Source organism: Oncorhynchus kisutch, linkage group LG13 (genome assembly GCF_002021735.2).
Source record: "Oncorhynchus kisutch isolate 150728-3 linkage group LG13, Okis_V2, whole genome shotgun sequence".
Taxonomy (NCBI): domain Eukaryota; kingdom Metazoa; phylum Chordata; class Actinopteri; order Salmoniformes; family Salmonidae; genus Oncorhynchus; species Oncorhynchus kisutch.
The window spans coordinates 39,131,959-39,150,195 of NC_034186.2; the positions used below are offsets into that span (position 1 = coordinate 39,131,959).

The window sequence follows — 18,237 nt, forward strand, 5'->3', positions numbered from 1 at the left end:
TGCCAAGTGACAGATGGAGTGGTGTAAAGCTCGTCGCCGTTGGACTCTTGAGCAGTGGAAACGCATTCTCTGGAGTGATGAATTATGCTTCACCATCTGGCAGAAGAACGCTACCTGCCCCAATGCATGGTGCAAATTGTTAAGTTTGGTGGAGGAGGAATAATGGTCTGCGGCTGTTTTTCATGGTTCAAGCTCCTTAGTTCCAGTGAAGGGAAATCTTAACGCTACAGCATATAATGATATTCTAGACGATTCTATGCTTCCAACTTTGTGGCAACAGTTTGGGGAAGGCCCTTTCCTGTTTCAGCTTGACAATGCCCCCGTACACAAAACGAGGTCCATACAGAAACGAGATCGGTGTGGAAGAACTTGACTGGCCTGCACAGAGCCCTGACCCTAAGTCCATCGAACACCTTAGGGATGTACTGGAATGCCGACTGTGAGCCAGGCCTAGTGGCTAAATGGAAGCGAGTCCCTGCAGCAATGTCCCCAAATCTAGTGTAAAGCCTTCCCAGTAGAGTGGAGGGGGGGGGGGCAACTCCATATTAATGCCCATGAGTTTGGAATGAGATGTTCAATGAGCAGGTGTTCACATACTGTTGGCCATGTAGTGTATTTTGTCTCATATGTAATACCATATCTATGTAGGAAAATCACAACAATCATGTATTCAAGTGTGTTAGTCACAAAATACATAAGTTAACACATACAGAAATACAAAACTGACATATATGGCAAAACATTAAAAAAATCTTAAGACACATTTTGTACAAATGATCTTCTGCCATATAAGATTCTTAGTTGATTTTCATTATTATTTTCTACATAGGTAAGTACATTACCCACTTCCTAAAGGATTCAATACAGAGATGCTCTTCAATTTCATACCTTTAAAGCACACAATGTCCACACGAGGCAAACGTCCATTCATCAGTGTCTTAATAATGTATGTTAGTCAGGGTTCCATGGATGAAAGTCCATACAGCAGGAGAGCTCAAGTGTAACCAATGGTCAGCATTTTGACCAATTTCTGTCCATTGAAGTCTATCCAGGCCGCAACCATGATATCATGGAACGTGTTAGACTCTAGACTGGCTACCAATGTCCCATGCACAGCAGACTGCTACCCCAGACATAGTGAACTATTTCAGGATGCTTCAAAGACTGTGAAAGGTGAAGGTATATCTTGTCATTACTCCCAGCCAGCAGATATGATCTATAGAAATAGTGAAGTACTAGAGGGGAGAAAGTCAAAAGACCCACATTCCCACCCCTAACAGAGGATTACCTGTTTGAAAAAGTCCTATCCTTCATGACATCTTCAGATGCAGTTAATTCAACCTTCAGGGGTAAACTTGGGAGTAATTCAAATATGGTATTTCATCGCCCCCTGCTGCAAGCTTTGGGGAATGAAAGTCTCTCTAGTGCACAAGATACACACCTCACTCTCTGCGTCACGCCCTGATCTGTTTCACCTGTCCATGTGCTTGTCTCCACCTCCCCTCCAGGTGTCACCCATCTTCCCCATTATATCCCCTGGGTACTTATATTTGTTCTCTGTTTGTCTGTGGCCAATTTGTCTTGTTCGTTCAAGTCAACCAGTGGTTTCGCTCAGCTCCTGCTTTTCCCCCAGTCGCGCTTTCCCTAGCAGTCCTGGTTTTGACCCTTGCCTGTCCCAACTCTGAGCCCACCTGCATGACCACTCTGCCTGCCGTTGACCCTGACTGCCTTCCTGTACCCTTTGCCCCTACTCTGGATTATCGACCCCTGCCTGCCATAACCTGTCGTTTGCCTACCCCTGTAATAGACATGGTTACTTCAACACAGTCTTCATTTGGGTCTTATTTGAAACGTCGTACTCTGTGAGGTAAGCATGGTGTTTGGGAAAGAGCCATTAGTTGCAGCACTGCAGCCAAGAGACCGAAACTTCAACAGACACAAGGACATGCATCCCAAAACAAGAGGCTAGGCAAGGACTTCTGGGTGGGGTGTTTGTCCACGCCTATCACTTCGGATTAGAAACTGTCCCTGATCAGCTACTTTATATCAGAAACAGCCTGTGATAGTCCTCTGCGTATATAAAACAATGAACAAATGACATTTCTGAACTACTTTAATCTTTGTTTTGTTAAATAATGAATCCTTGAATGGCAGATGTTTTTCGTAGAGGGGAAAGCCAAAACACGTCCTTGTTTTACCCTGGATCCCATACATGTGGGTTATCTGCAGCTGGGTGAAGCTTTGTCTAATGATAATAATATTATAATCAATATCACACTTCCTAATAGAAATGTCATATTACCAAAAAAGAAAATGAGATTAACATCCAAGAATGTTGGAGGATAAACATGTCTGAGAAAAATGACATACAGTCGGCCTATGCACTGAAGTTCCTTCCACTTGACATACTGTCGGCCTATGCACTGAAGTTCCTTCCACTTGACATACAGTCGGCCTATGCACTGAAGCTCCTTCCACTTGACATACTGTCGGCCTATGCACTGAAGCTCCTTCCACTTGACATACAGTCGGCCTATGCACTGAAGCTCCTTCCACTTGACATACAGTCGGCCTATGCACTGAAGTTCCTTCCACTTGACATACAGTCGGCCTATGCACTGAAGTTCCTTCCACTTGACATACAGTCGGCCTATGCACTGAAGCTCCTTCCACTTGACATACAGTCGGCCTATGCACTGAAGCTCCTTCCACTTGACATACAGTCGGCCTATGCACTGAAGTTCCTTCCACTTGACCTAAAGTAGTCAGGGTGGACTTGTTTTATTATTTCCTTCCACTTTTGTTAAAATGATGAGTCTGCCGTATTAATCAAATCGCTCACTTCCTCAACACAGGAGGCTGCCCTTCCCTGGCCCATTTGGACAACATGTGCCACCACGTGAACCATAGTTACCATTCATCAGCAAGGTTGGATGAATGATAGGCAAATCCTTCATATATACAGTCATTGTGAAAATCACATTCTGAAGGATATCTTCACACTTGCATAGGTCATGCCATTTGTCTTGGCCGTGGCCATATATGGGCAATTCCACAGTGCAAGGATAGCCCAAACAGGTCTTTTTGGGCAAGGATGTCTGGCATATCTTCGAAATGTGTATCCAAAATAATTACTTAAAAATTATTATTAAAGGCCTTCTCCAAAGATATGTCTGTAGATGCTAAAAAGCCATAAAACTTACCGTGTGTTCTAAAATACGAGAAGTGTTTAGGTAAAGAATACACCTTTTTGCATGAATTTATGGACAAAGAAGAATATTAACATAAATATCTCAAAAGTACCCTTTTTGATGCTCTTAATTATTAGGCATATTGTTGTAAAGATATTCTACAAATAAATCACATTTCCAGTGGGCTCTCTGCTACTTTTGAAGTGAGAGCTATGGAAATCTGACATGTTTAAAGAGTATAGCATTACAAACAATATGTCTAAAAACACTTGAGTTAATTAATATTTTAAATGATCCATAAATTCATGTAAATGAATTGAAAGCTTAATCTAAACACTACTCATATTTCAAGCAATGGTAACATTTAAGATGACAAAAAATCTGGCGTAGTAGCATTTACAGACACATTTAAGTGTCTTAAAAAAGGCCTGAGCAAGGCCAAAATGACACATATTTTAATAAAATATGTATTTTTACTTTAATAAAATTTCTCAATAATCATATTGACTTAAAATGTATGCCAAACATTCTTCCCCCAAAAGGACCTTTCTATGGAATTAAATTCAGGAAGATCCAAAACCTCAAATATATTTGGGCCATCCTGGCATGGAATTGCCCACATACATTAATCTAGTTGTCCGTTGGCTGACACTGAAGTTAGGTAATTAACATGGCAGGTTAGGATAATTAGGTTAAGGTTAGCTAAAATGTTCCCTGATATAACCAGGCCTGCCCTGAGAACAGTCTTGGTTTCCACTAATGCGATTCTGCGCTGTTTACGTTCTTCCTCCTAAATAAAATAGCCACTGTCCTAAAGAAACCCCACAAAGACGGAGAGCAATGGATAGAGAGAGGAACTGAAGAGACAACTCCAGAGGAGGACGAATAAGCATATTGGGCTCAAGGAAGTGATAATTGGGAAGAGTTCCTTCTGCTTTTTAAAAAAAACGATCAGATATTTTGTTGCTGATATGAGCGATCACAACTTTTTGAAGATCGTAGATAAGTCAGAAAAAATGTTGTCAATGTGAAGTATCTGTTTGCGTATGGATTCTCTGTATTGTTCGCCAGCCCGAAATATGAACGATTGTGTCATTTGGTAAGCAATAAATGTAGGGGGTCAATGCAACACAATTTGTACAGTACAGGTCGAAGGTTGTCTGTCACACGATCAGCTTTTCACCTTATTTCTTCAACATTGACTGGTTCATTCTGTGCAACATTTCACCCTTGAGGATTCTAGTTGGGCACATTTCATTAGAGACGGGCAGTCGCCCCAGTCTGCAGTTTCTTAATAACTCAGACCAGAGATGAGGCAATGGCATTAATTTAACTTGTCATTTTTTGCACATATAAAAAAAAAAGCCAGACATTGCATATTTCTGGTATTCATTATTACGAAATAACTACATAACTAATTAAAACAAAATAATCCATGATCTCCTTATTACAAGAAAGATAACTTCCTAACTATGGGTGTCCCGACATGGTCATACTTGTATTTGTAATCATATCCGTAAATTGACAGTTGATAGTCGGGATAGGACGATACTCGTGATCAGAAAAAGCGTAAGTGTTTTAATATGCCTAAATAGATGTTGGCTAAATACCTCTGCATGTTCACACAGCAACAAATGTGCAGATTAAATGTGCCTACGTTACAGCCTTATTCTAAAATAGAATATCAAAAAAAAATATATATACACATACAATCTACATACAATACCCCATAATGACAAAGTGAAAATAGGTTTAGACATTTTTGCAAATGTGTGTGTGTGTGTATGTATGTATGTATGTATGTATGTAGATTGTATATATATATATATATAATTTTTTTTTTAAATCCCTAATTACTTTGCTATGAGATTCGAAATTGTGACCAAGAACCCGATGTTCACGCTGAGAGCTCCAGAGGTCCTCTGTGGAGATGGGAGAACCTTCCAGAAGAACAACCATCTCTGCAGCACTCCACCAATCAGGCCTTTATGGTAGAGTGGCCAAACGGAAGCCACTCCTCAGTAAAAGGCACATGACAGCCCTCTTGGAGTTTGTCAAAAGGCACCTAAAGGACTCTCAGACCGTAACATAATTCATGCAAATTATAACAGTGAAAAGGTAACAGTGCGAAGAAAAACCGCAGACAACTTAACTCTACCGTCAAACACTCAGGGTTTATTTTTAAACACAAGGTAAAGGGGGGCCTGAAAAGGGGCTGAGCTGGACCCAAGGAAATAAATAATACATATCCAGAATCACCCCTAAGCTAGACTAGTCTGCTAACAGCTAGCTAACTAACCCAAAATACAGTGGGTGGTTCGCCCAGTTCTAACTAGTGTATTTAGACAAAGTTTACCTACAGGTAGTGTATGCCCATGGGCGACTTGTCTTTGTACCCCCTTTTCCCACCATCAAACAAATAGTCAATCATTGTAACAAAACTCACATAATTCCGGACAAATGTGACATGTATGAACAAAAAACAAAAGGGAGCTCAATCCAAAGAGAGAGAGAGACATAGCGAGAGATTGAGACCGAGAGATCGAGCTCCAGAGAAAACATGTGACTGGGTTTTTAAACCAAGGGAAAGGGGATGTAGGGTAAGGGAAAGGGGATGGAGCAGGTGTCTTCTGATTGATGACTGATTGGGGAATGATGATTGCCACCTGTGAGGGGAGGAAGGAGAGAAAAGAAACACACAGGATACTTGTATCAGTAACACTCCCACCCTTAAAAGAGCAACCCATGGGATTACAAAACATACAAAAATCATAATTTTTACACACGAGACAAAGCATCTGCTAATACATTATCAGAACCCTTTGTGGCGGATCTCCAAATTATAGTTCTGCACAATAAGAGCCCAACGCATAAGGCGCTGGATCTGGTTGTACATCCGGTGGAGAAACACTAAGGGGTTATGGTCAGTATATACGATCACTGGTAGGGCACTGGAACCAATATATACTTCAAAGTATTGCAGAGCTAACAAAGCTAGAGCTTCTTGTTCAATGGTTGCATAGTTTGTTATTTTTCACAAAAACACTCCACTCTTGTCCTGCTGCAGTAGAACAGCACCAGTACCTCTGGCACTAGCATCTACCTCAGCCCCAGCCACCTTTCAATGGCTCATGAACAAGGTCCTAAAACCGCACCAAGCATACGCCGCAGCTTATTTAGATGACGTGGGGATCTACAGCCCAGATTGGGAATCCCACTTACCCCGGGTACAGGCAGTGTCAGACACCCTTATAAAGGCAGGGCTTACGGCGAACCCTGCCAAGTGTTATGTGGGGTTAGAGGAAACAGAGTATGTGGGATACACCGTGGGAAGATAGTTCATCAAACCCCAACGTAAGAAGGTGGAGGCAATTAGAGAATGGCCAAAACCAGTAAATAAGAAGCAGGTTCGAGCCTTCCTAGGGCTGACCGGTTACTACCGGAAGTTCATCCCAAGTTATGCCACAGTGGCCGCCCCACTTACTGACATGACTAGAGCCAGAGGGCCAAGGGCCAAACATGGTCAAATGGGATGAAAGGGCCACCAAAGCATTTTGGACATTACAGGAGCCTCTCTGCTGTAATCCAGTGCTGGTGGTATGAGACTTTGAGAAAGAGTTTGTGGTTCAGACGGATGCCTCAGAGGTCGGCTTGGGAGCAGTGCTATCCCAAGAGGTAGAAGGGTTGGAACACCCCATCCCGTTTTTAAGCAGGAAGCTGGAACCACGGGAAACCAACTACGCAGTCGTTGAGAAAGAGGCGCCGGCAGTAAAGTGAGCTCTAGAAAGCCTGAAATACTACCTGCTGGGGCGCTACCCGCATGCTCGCATATTTTGCTGCGGTAGCCCGACCTAGGGGGTCGGATCTAGGGGGGAGATGTGTGGCAAAGAAGGGGGTCGAGTGATCATGTGAGAGCAGAACTAATAAACGGGCTCTGCCCGATCACTAAAATGGCCACCCCAATCAGAACTACAGATCACAAAAAAACGTAGAGAAAGAGACAATAGATATTGGCTGGATTTACCGTGTATGAGCTGGACTGTTTTGGACTTACCTGTTAGAACACGATTCGTGTACCGATCCCTGATATCCTTGACCTTGCCTACGGCCTGGGTGGACCAGGACGGAGAAACAAACACACAGGTACTGTCCTGTTCGAAAGAACTCTCATTCTGGGGTGATCTGGTGACAGTTTCCCACTTAATTTGTGACAAACGCTCATAACCTTGAAGAGGTTTGCCACATTATGTCTGAAACACCTCCAAAAATATAGTTGTGTATACAATATACCCATAGATACTGTTATTAGGTTCAGTTGTAGGTGTATCTGTGAGTAGGTACAGTTGTATAGTGTCTACCAATCTATTAGTTGATTGCATATTGCATACATGTGTAATGATAGCACATTATGTTCTATATTTTCATAGTTGCCAGGTTTGCTCCAGGAGGTGAAAAACCCAAAGAGGGAGAGAATGAGACACAATTTCAAAGGGTGTGTTTGTTTGGTTTAAGCATGGTGATCAGAATATGAGGAGTAGAGATTGAGAGTAGGGGGGATGATTAGAAGTTGTAAGGAGGTGGTTGAATGAATCTGTATTAAATCTCTTTAACTGTCTGTCATACTGTGTGTTCCCAGACATCATGGCTGGTGAATCCACACCCTGCCTCCAACCCCCAAAAGCAGCACTCCAAGACATAGCCATCACAACCCTACCAGACGTTATGATAGGGTGACTTCAAACCTTGAGCTGTGAAGCGGGGATGCAAACTAGTCACAATTTGAATACAAAAGCAGGTGTATTAACATTGTAACAATACAGCAAGCAGAAAAATACTCACGAAACTATTTCTCGTTAACTACTAAAACTATCTAATGGGAGTACAGCAAGCAAACAACGAGTCGTGGCGGAAAGGACCACGAGAGTGGTTTTATAATTCAAATGCATTTACTTACTTAAAGGGGTGGTTTACAGAAAAATACTTTAACCTCATTAGAACATTTGTCAAGGCATGAGTTTTTACCTGAAAGTTTAGGTTAGGTGGATCAGTATTTAGACTTCATCAATTTTATTTCAAAATCCGACATTTACGATTGTATGAAAAACTATATGTATTTATCCTCACTTATGCAACAAATGTTGTCTCGTCATTGACTTGCCCCAAAACAATCTGTTTTGCTTTAAAACATGTTACAAAAATCGACCTGCTAGAGGTAATGTTTTCTTCAGTTTGTGTCATCATGTTGATACTCTTCCTCTTGATTCAAATATTTGTATGTAAGTTCTCACTCTGACCTAAGTCGCGGCTCGGTGCGAATGAATGACTTCCTGGATTTTAATGAAAAAAATGACCGATATCATTGGGAAATATTAGGCTAGGTAAATATTTTACCAAAGTAATCTTATCGAGATTTTAACTGCAAGGGCTATTGCAGTGATTGGAGGCACCTTTGGTGTCTTTTGAAGGTATTGACGATCAACTTTGACTTTAAATTGGGTTTCTATGGGAGAGGGAGAAGTAGAATTTGCTGATGAGCTAAACTAAATAATGATCCAACCAACCTAAAAAAACTGTCTCTGGTGAAGACTAATGCCTAGGAAAATGTTCTAGTGAGATTAAACATATTTTTGATGAACCACCCCTTTAACATAGTTGATGAGAACATTAAACAAGGAAATACAGCAGTTTTCATTTCAAGATAATACTTTATGAGCAAAGCATTTATCTGAGCATGAATCTGAGAGGATGGCAGAGAACATATTCTTAGTTTGACTAAGTCCAAAACTCAATTCTAATATACTGTACTTAGAAACGGGGGAGAAAGATAGAAGGGGAGAGTGACAAAGCGAGGGAGACAGAGAGAGAAAGAATGAGATAATTGTTGTATAATTACCACTAGTGCTGGGGATAGGACTACAACCATCATCAATGGCAACGACGTGACAATGTCAAAAACAATGTTTTGTTAAATTTGCAGTCGACTCGAGAAATTCTGTTTTCAGAAACTTTTTAGAATCCCGGATGTTGATGTTAATAATCTATTCATGTGTGTGTGTTCTGCTAAGTCCTAATATCGGTAGCAAAAATGGTTTTGTCCGAATACTCGGCACACCCCTATTAAAGACATGCTGGGGAGATGATTGCCCTAACAAGACAACAAGGAAGTCAGAGCAAATACTAATATTAAAATACTGTATTGATTTCAGATATTAATGTTTGAAATATTCTAATATCATGCAAAAAAAAACAATGTTTCTGTCCACCACAAAGGAAAGTTTGAATACACATTGTTGATAACTACTACAGTACTCTGCAAATAGCAAAATCATGTGTAACTTGTGTATGTCTTTTATTAAAGTTAATGTTTTATGATGTTTTACAGGTGGAACTGGCAGAGGGTGTTAAACTCCAGGTGAACATTATCACTCGACTGAGCAAGGAACCATCAAAGCTCATGACAGCTCTGTTTCCCCAGAGAGGTGATGGCCGTCTCTTCGTTGACAGGAAAACATTTGAATGTATTCTGGGACCAGGAGGCACAGAAAAAAGCTGTGCCCAACCAAAGTGCCATTTGCAGTAAGTTTCTTAATCATTTTTTACTATAAATACTGTACATAATACTGTATAATACATGTATAATTATGAAAGATAAGACTTACTTCAAAATACAGAAGAACTACTAGTACTGTATGGCCAAAAAGGGGTTTTGTAGTTTATTTAATTTAATTATTTAATTATTACAAGTGTGAATGTATGTGTGTAACCTGATCTCAGGTCTATTAGTTTGTGCTAAGACTGTTGATTAATTTGGGGTTGGGCAGACTATTCTGTACTCAAAGCAAATTTGTTAAAACCCTCTCTTTTTCTCCACAGCCTTTTATTTAGGTGAAACCAGATGGAGGAGAAGGATGTCTTTAAAATAATTTAATTAAAGCTTGAATCGAAATTGCTTAAGAAGTTCAAGATTTAGGTTTAAAACAGCTTTTTTTTTACTCAAAGGGAGTAACTTGGAGGCTAAGGCCTAACTTTTGATTTGTTAACTCAGGGAAAAAGGATTCAAATTGATCATCTTTCAAATATGATGTCCTCGTATCTGTCAACTTCTTAATGTACACTGAACAAAAACATTTCAAAAGTCTACTATAGTTATTGCTGTAGTATCACTATAAGATTGTTTTAATATTACCATAAGATATACCATTAGTATATCTTTGTACATTGGTATAGTAATGTATAATATTAGTTATTGCTATAGTATCACTATAAGAAGATGTTATAGTATTCCTTTAAGATAACTATAGTTATTCTACACTATGTCTGAATTTACAATAAGAATACTATAGAATTTGTCAAATGTTTTTCTGTGATATTTCTATAATATTCTTCTATAGTAATCTTATAGGATCACTATAGTATTGCTATAGTTATTGCTATATTATTACTATAAGATTGCTATATTTATTTTTATTTTATTTCACCTTTATTTAACCAGGTAGGCAAGTTGAGAACAAGTTTTCATTTACAATTGCGACCTTCTATAGTATGTCTGAATTCACAACAAGAATACTATACGTTTTTTAAAATATATTTATATAATACTCTTTTATATTAATCCCATAGTGCCTTTTCGTGAGGGTGAGATCGATCATCTAGAAAACTAAAGCAGATACTGTAGTTTGCTACGGCCAACCACACATGAATATCAATATTAGTTTTGCATTTGTCTATTTTGCCCAGCTCTCAGACTGTATGTCTGTCTGTCTGTCTGTCTTGGAGTTCCAGATGTGGCTGGAGCAGTGGCCACCCCTGGAGGGCAAATTTACTGGAGCACATGTAGGAGATCATCATTAAGTTAATCTATAACATTCGATACAAGTAGGCTATTCTATATTAGGCACTACTACAGTGCTAGCTAGCTAGCTTATAGCCTACATGTACATATGGATTTACAGTACTAATCATATTTCATTAATGTCCATGGTCCTCTTGACCCAAGAGAACAATCCAGACTAAGAATTTGCAAAAGGTAAGATCATAATGAATACTAAACTCAGCATAAAAAGAAACGTCCCTTTTTCAGGACTCTCTCTTTCAGAGAAAATTTGTAAAGATCCAAATAACTTCACAGATCTTCATTGTAAAGGGTTTAAACACTGTTTCCCATGCTTGTTCAATGAATCAAAAACAATTAATAAACATGCACCTGTGGAACGGTCGTTAAGACCCTAACAGCTTACAGACGGTAGACAATTAAGGTCATAGTTATGAAAACTTAGGACACTAAAGAGGCCTTTCTACTGACTCTGAAAAACACCAAAAGAAAGATGCCCAGGGTCCCTGCTCATCTGCGTAAACGTGCCTTTGGCATGCTGCAAGGAGGCATAAGGACTGCAGATGTGGCCAGGGCAATAAATTACAACGTCTGTACTGTGAGACGCATATGACAGCGCTACCGTGAGACAGGACGGACAGCTGATCGTCCTCGCAGTGGCAGACCACGTGTAACAACACCTGCACAGGATCGGTACATCCGAACAACACACCTGCAGGACAGGTACAGGATGGCAACAACTGCCCGAGTTACACCAGGAACGAACAATCCCTCCATCAGTGCTCAGACTGTACGCAATAGGCTGAGAGAGGCTGGACTGAGGGCTTGTAGGCCTGTTGTAAGGCAGGTCCTCACCAGACATCATCGGCAACAACGTTGGCTATAGGCACAAACCCACCGTCGCTGGACCAGACAGGACTGGCAAAAAGTGCTCTTCACCGAGGAGTTGCGGTTTTGTCTCACCAGGGGTGATGGTCGGATTTGCGCTTATCATTGAAGGAATGAGCGTTACACCAAGGCCTGTACTCTGAAGCAGGATCGATTTGGAGGTGGAGGGTCCGGGGTAGTGGACCCCTAGGGACAGAATGGGTTCGACCCAACTATATTGTGTGCATGTAAAAAGAGCTCTGTTGGTTAGAGGTGCAACACAATATTGATTATTGAATTACCTTTGATCTCGTTCAGTCTAATCAATCATTTAAACATATTTAATGATAATATCTTGCCTAGCTTGACGACCTTGGGCATTTTTTCTTGTTTTATTTGTTCTAAATAGAGAATGCTAGAAGGGACTGTGTAGAAATGGAGGAAATGAGCTTTAGATGCCCAAAAGATGTCTGGAGGATGTCTGTCCGAACCGCCATGATCTCTGTTGGGACCCGCAGGTCCTGCGGGCTTCCCATCGCCGAGGTGAGGAATAGTCCTCCAGTCGAAGTAGGAGATAAGTTAATCGCTATGCAATACTGACCGAGGTAGCCTATGCTTTGAGTAGCAACGGACTGACAGACAGGCAGTCAGGCAGAGAGACACACACTCACATTTGACTTGACCTTATATTGACAGCAATCTACTCCCAGATCCCCCCCCTCAACCTTTCCCTCCCATTAACCTCCCCCTGTCTCTACCCTAGGTGCCACGTGGTCTCCCATCTCTTTCATAGGTCATTGTAAATGAGAACTTGTTCTCAACTTGCCTACCTGGTTAAATAAAGGTAAAATAAATAAATAAATAAAATAGCTGGATCACCATGCACAACACCAAGCATCGGCTGGAGTGGTGTAAAGCTCGGCGCCATTGGACACTCTGGAGGAAGTGCGTTCTCTGGACTGATTAATCACGCTTCACCATCTGGCAATCCAACAGATTAATCTGGGTTTGGCGGATGCCAGGAGAAAAGTTTGGTGGAGGAAGAATAATGTTCTGGGGCTGTTTTTCATAGTTCAGGCCCCTTAGTTCCAGTGAAGGGAACTCTTAACGCTACAGCGTACAAAGACATTCTAGATGATTCTGTTCTTTCAACTTTGTGGCAACAGTTTGGGAAGGCCTTTCCGGTTTCAGCATGACAATGCCCGTGTTCACAGAGCGAGGTCCATACAGAAATGTTTTGTCAAGATCCTTTGCTGTTGTTCTGGGATTGATTTGCACTTTTCACACCAAAGTACGTTCATCTCTATGAGACAGAACGCGTCTCCTTCCTGAGCGGAATGATGGCTGTGTGGTCCCATGGTGTTCACACTTGTGTAGTTTGAAGGTAGGCCTTGAAATACATCCACAGGTACACCTCCAACTGTCTCAAATTATGTTAATTAGCCTATCAGAAGCTTCTAAGGCAATTACAAGGAATTACATGGAATTTCCAAGCTGTTAAAAGGCAGTCAACTTAATGTATGTAAACTTCTGACCCACTGGAATTGTGATACAGTGAATTATAAGTGAAATAATCTGTCTGTAAACAATTGTTGGAAAAATGACTTGTGTCATGCACAAAGTAGATGTCCTATCCGACTTGCCAAACTACAAAGCTCTCCCTCGTCCCCCATTTGGCAAATCTGACCATAATTCTATCCTCCTGATTCCTGCTTACGAGCAAAAACTAAAGCATGAAGTAGCAGTGACTCGCTCAATACAGAAGTGGTCAGATGGCGCTGATGCTATGCTACAGGACTGTTTTAGCAGACTGAAATATGTTCCGGGATTCCTCCAATGGCATTGAGGAGTATACCACCTCAGTCACCGGCTTCATCAAAAAGTGCATTGAGTCCAATGAGCTCTGAGGCGCGTAACGATGGTGACAGGTGTTTAATGAGGTGGAGAGCGGGAGCAGGCGTGAGACCTGTTCCAAGACAGGTGCATGATAATAGTCCATTCTAAATCAAAACTAATTTCACACATATATTATTTACTATAATAGATGACATACAATTAAGAATAGTCTCATGGTTGACAATATTAGCCTATCACTTGTGAATGATGTATTATCACTTGTAAATGATGCCCAGCAAGGCAAGAAACAGTGCATGCCTTTTTTTGTTGTTGATTTTTTTCAAATCATAGTTGCACTATTTAGCCTAGCCCAAAGGCCGGAATATTTTAATAAGGTTTGTGTCACAATTTAAAAGAAGTTATTTGGCCACTGTAGTTAAGTTAATTAATCCGCTTTACAAGGGGTGTAGAGCCTAACTGGCATACATAAGCGGCACGTGAGTTTCAAGTTTGGGGAAGATCATTTTCATGACATGTATAATTGCATTTGCAATCAGAACAGTGTTTTCCCACTAATTGATTGCATTTTGGATCATTCATAAAATGTGAAGAAATAGCCTAATAGTATATCAGCATTTTAAGCTGAATGTTCTGATCTGTTGCACCAGCCTCATTGCTTTAAAAAAAAAAATTGATGCGAGTGGTTGTATTCATTTGGAATCTATCGCGTCCCACAACTGTCCCAGCTTATGTTAAGAATATTTATTTATTGCACAGGACAAGTTGACAAATAGAATAGGTCAACTGTTGTACTATGTGGGATAGTAGATTAACATAGGCTAGTGTTTTTGCTGTTTGTTAGGCCTACTCATCTTGTTGGCTGACTAAAAATCGGCAAAATGTGGACGGTTCTTCTAACATCTTCAATATGCACCTCAGAATTCTATAAGAGGGATGTGTCCGTCTTCACTTGTAGCCTACTTCTTAGCTGCGAGAAGGACCCAATCACATGACGGGCATTGGCGAATAAGAATTGAGATATCTGATAGCCGTGTGAGTGAGAGGTGATTCGGAGCACGGCAGCCGGGAGAATGGAATTATATTTATTATATTCAGCCCAAGGGCACAACGGCCACTTTGGCCGCAAAAGGCATGGATTTTTAGGGGTATTACAGCCACATAATGGGGATCCCACTGGGAAATTGTCAAATTGTGAATGAGAGACTGATGAAGTGTGTGCAGCATGCACATGAAACAAATCAGAGCTCATGCCGTTCATGCAACTTTTTTCAGATCATCATTAGTTGCATCATGCAGCCTTGGAATATATAAAACATCTAAACATATAGTCCCAACATTTGTATGACAGCTAAAGTTGCATAAATAACTCTAAATTAAGCATATAGGGAGGATCTGTATCTTTGTTAACCGCTCAACACAGAATAGCCGCGTGGGCGAACTTCCTTGGAAATTATTTGCAGAAAATATCCTTTCTATTTTATTAGGCTATGTTCAATAGTATTCTTCATACTATAAATTAATACAAAATAATGCCACAGAAATCGAAACAGATCTTATCTGCTAAATGAACTAGTGTAGCCTACATCCATTTGGCATAGCCATATCAGGGCCTAACATAAGGACAACTCAGAGTATGCTATTCTGTTCTTCTGAAATAGACTACATTTCCTACATATCATGTTTCTTTAGACCTGTCTAAAATAAATAATGGATTTATTGTGATGGTGTAGGCTATAGTAAATGGATGGTCCAAAGGTCTGCATCAGTGGCTTGCAGGCTATGCGTGTAAGCCAGGAGATAAATGTTATGTTAATTAACGGTCAATTACCATGAGTCCAGCAATTATTTGCTTAACAATCATCTTTCATGACCGCCACTGCTAAGGTCATTCTCGGTACTTGAAATATCACAATTGCGTTCCTGACTGACATGCCCTTTTTTACATGCCTTCACCAATCTCTCATTGTCCTCTGATAAGCTTCTTATGCCCACTCCTGCAGCCATGGACTACCTTACCACTCGGCAGACAGGATAAGGTCATCCTCTGTACTTGAAATTTAAAAAAAATGTAGGTGCTGGCATGGTATTGTCACTGTAAGGACATGAAAAAATACTTTCAAGACACAGATGATAGGTATTTGGTGTCACCTACTGCTTTTATTTTTCTAATGAATGATCATTAATTTAACACAACACAATTTGGAATCAATATATTGCATCAAGATTATTTGATTCCGGTAGACACCACCAGCCAGCAACAGTAACAACCTTAATAAATCGAATCAAACTTTATTTGTCACATGAGCCGAATACAAGTGTAGACCTTACCGTGAAATGCTTACTTACAAGCCCTTAAAACTTCTTCAGGATTGGTGGGTCCCCTGCGGGACAGTTGAGCTAACGTAGCCTAATGCAATTAGCATGAGGTTGTAAGTAACAAGAACATTTCCCAGGACATAGACATATCTGATATTGGCAGAATGCTTAATTTCTTGTTAATCTAACTGCACTGTCCAATTTACTGTAGCTATTACAGTGAAATAATACACAGTTTTGAACATAAAAAGTTATTAAAAACAAATTAGGCACATTTGGGCAGTCTTGATACAAACTTTGAACAGAAATGCAATGGTTCATTGGATCAGCCTAAAACTTTGCGCGCACACTGCTGCCATCTAGTGGCCAATCTCTAAATTGCACCTGGGCTGCAATAATACATTATGGCCTTTCTCTTCTATTTCAAATGACGGTACAAACAAATACAAAAATATTTTTTTTTCTCCTTTGTATTATCTTTTACCAGATCAAATGTGTTATATTCTCCTACATTCCTTTCACATTTCCACAAACTTCAAAGTGTTTCCTTTCAAATGGTACTTGCTTCAGGGCCTGAGATACAGGTAGTTAGATTTGGGTATGTCATTTTAGGCGAAAACTGAAAAAAGGGGCCGATCCTTTAACCAACAGTGCAGTTAAGAAAATATTTACCAAATAAACTAAAGTAAAGAAATAATAAAAAGTAACACAATAAAATAACAATAACGAGGCTATATACAAGGGGTACCGGTACCGAGTCAGTGTGCGGGGGTACAGGTTAGTTGAGGTCATTTGTACATGTAGGTCTCGGTGAAATGACTATGCATAGATAATAAACAGCGAGTAGCAGCAGTGCACAAAACAAATGGAGGGGAGCGAGGTGTCAATGTAAATAGTCCGGTGGCCATTTGATTAATTGTTCAGCAGTCTTATGGCTTGGGGGTAGAAGCTGTTAAGGAGCCTTTTGGTCCTGGACTTGGCGCTCCGGTACCGCTTTCCAACACTGCATATTATATAGGTCCTGGATGGCAGGAAGCTTGGCCCCAGCAATGTACTGGGCCGTATGCACTACCCTCTGTAGTACCATACGGTCAGATGCCGAGCAGTTGCCATACCAGGCGCTGATGCTCTCGATGGTGCAGCTGTAGAACTTTTTGAGAATCTGGCGACCCATGCCAAATCTGTTCAGTCTCCTGAGAGGGAAAAGGTTTCGTCGGGCCCTCTTCACAACTGTCTTGGTGTGTTTGGAGCATGATAGTTCGTTGGTGATGTGGACACCAAGAAACTTGAAACTCTCGACCCGCTCTAGAGCCCTGTCGATGTTAATGGGGGCATGTTTGGCCTGCATATTCCTGTAGCTCCTTTGTCTTGCTCACATTGAGGGAGAGGTTGTTGTCCTGGCATCACACTGCCCGTTCTCTGACCTCCTCCCTATAGGCTGTCTCATCATTTTTGGTGATCAGGCCTACCACTGTTGTGTCGTCAGCAAACTTAAATGGTGTTGGAGTCGTGTTTTGTCTGATCGTTAACTGGGCTGGCAGAATGGATTGTGTGAAGCGCAAGGGACACCTTCTATGAAGAAATGTTGAAGTCTTACTCTTAGTTCTGCAAGGACTACCATGTCAGAGGTTTGGGCCACTTGGTGTATTATGACATGCAGAAATAGCACCAAAATTGGCCACCAAATGTGATTTTACTTACAAAACATGTTTAGGTTTATTTGACCCATAGCTATCCAGATAATGTCTCTCCAGATTGGAGAAAAAGTTATTTACTTGTAACAGATGGAAGGAGCAGTATCTTTGCTTGATAACAAGCAAAAGTACACTGCACAAAAATAGAATAGAATGTTACATTTTCTACCATAAACTGCCTCCCACTGTCGATTTAGAGAATTTGTCAGTACGTCCAACCGGCAAAACAACGTATAACGTCAGCCCAGGACCTCCACATTCGGCTTTTTGACCTGTGGGGTATCAGGCTCCCCAATTGGTGGGCCTAGCTGCCAAGTGGTAGGCCCATGTTCTCCAAGGCCCACCATGGCTGAGCCCTGGCCCAGTCATGTGAAACCCACAGATTAGGGCCTAATGAATTTATTTCAATTGATTGATTTCCTTAAATGAACTGAGTAAATTCTTTTACATTTTTGCATGTTGCATTTGAATTTTAGTTCAG

The 18,237-nt window shown here is 40.7% G+C and overlaps 1 long non-coding RNA gene across 1 annotated transcript; it reads left to right on the forward strand.

The window, feature by feature from the left end:
* Positions 1-1,593: 1,593 nt before the first annotated feature.
* On the forward strand, positions 1,594-10,140 carry LOC116353072 (uncharacterized). Its single transcript, XR_004202396.1, has 3 exons — positions 1,594-1,867; positions 9,574-9,767; positions 10,065-10,140. It is a non-coding gene; the product is annotated as an uncharacterized LOC116353072 (long non-coding RNA).
* The last annotated feature ends 8,097 nt before the right edge of the window (positions 10,141-18,237 follow it).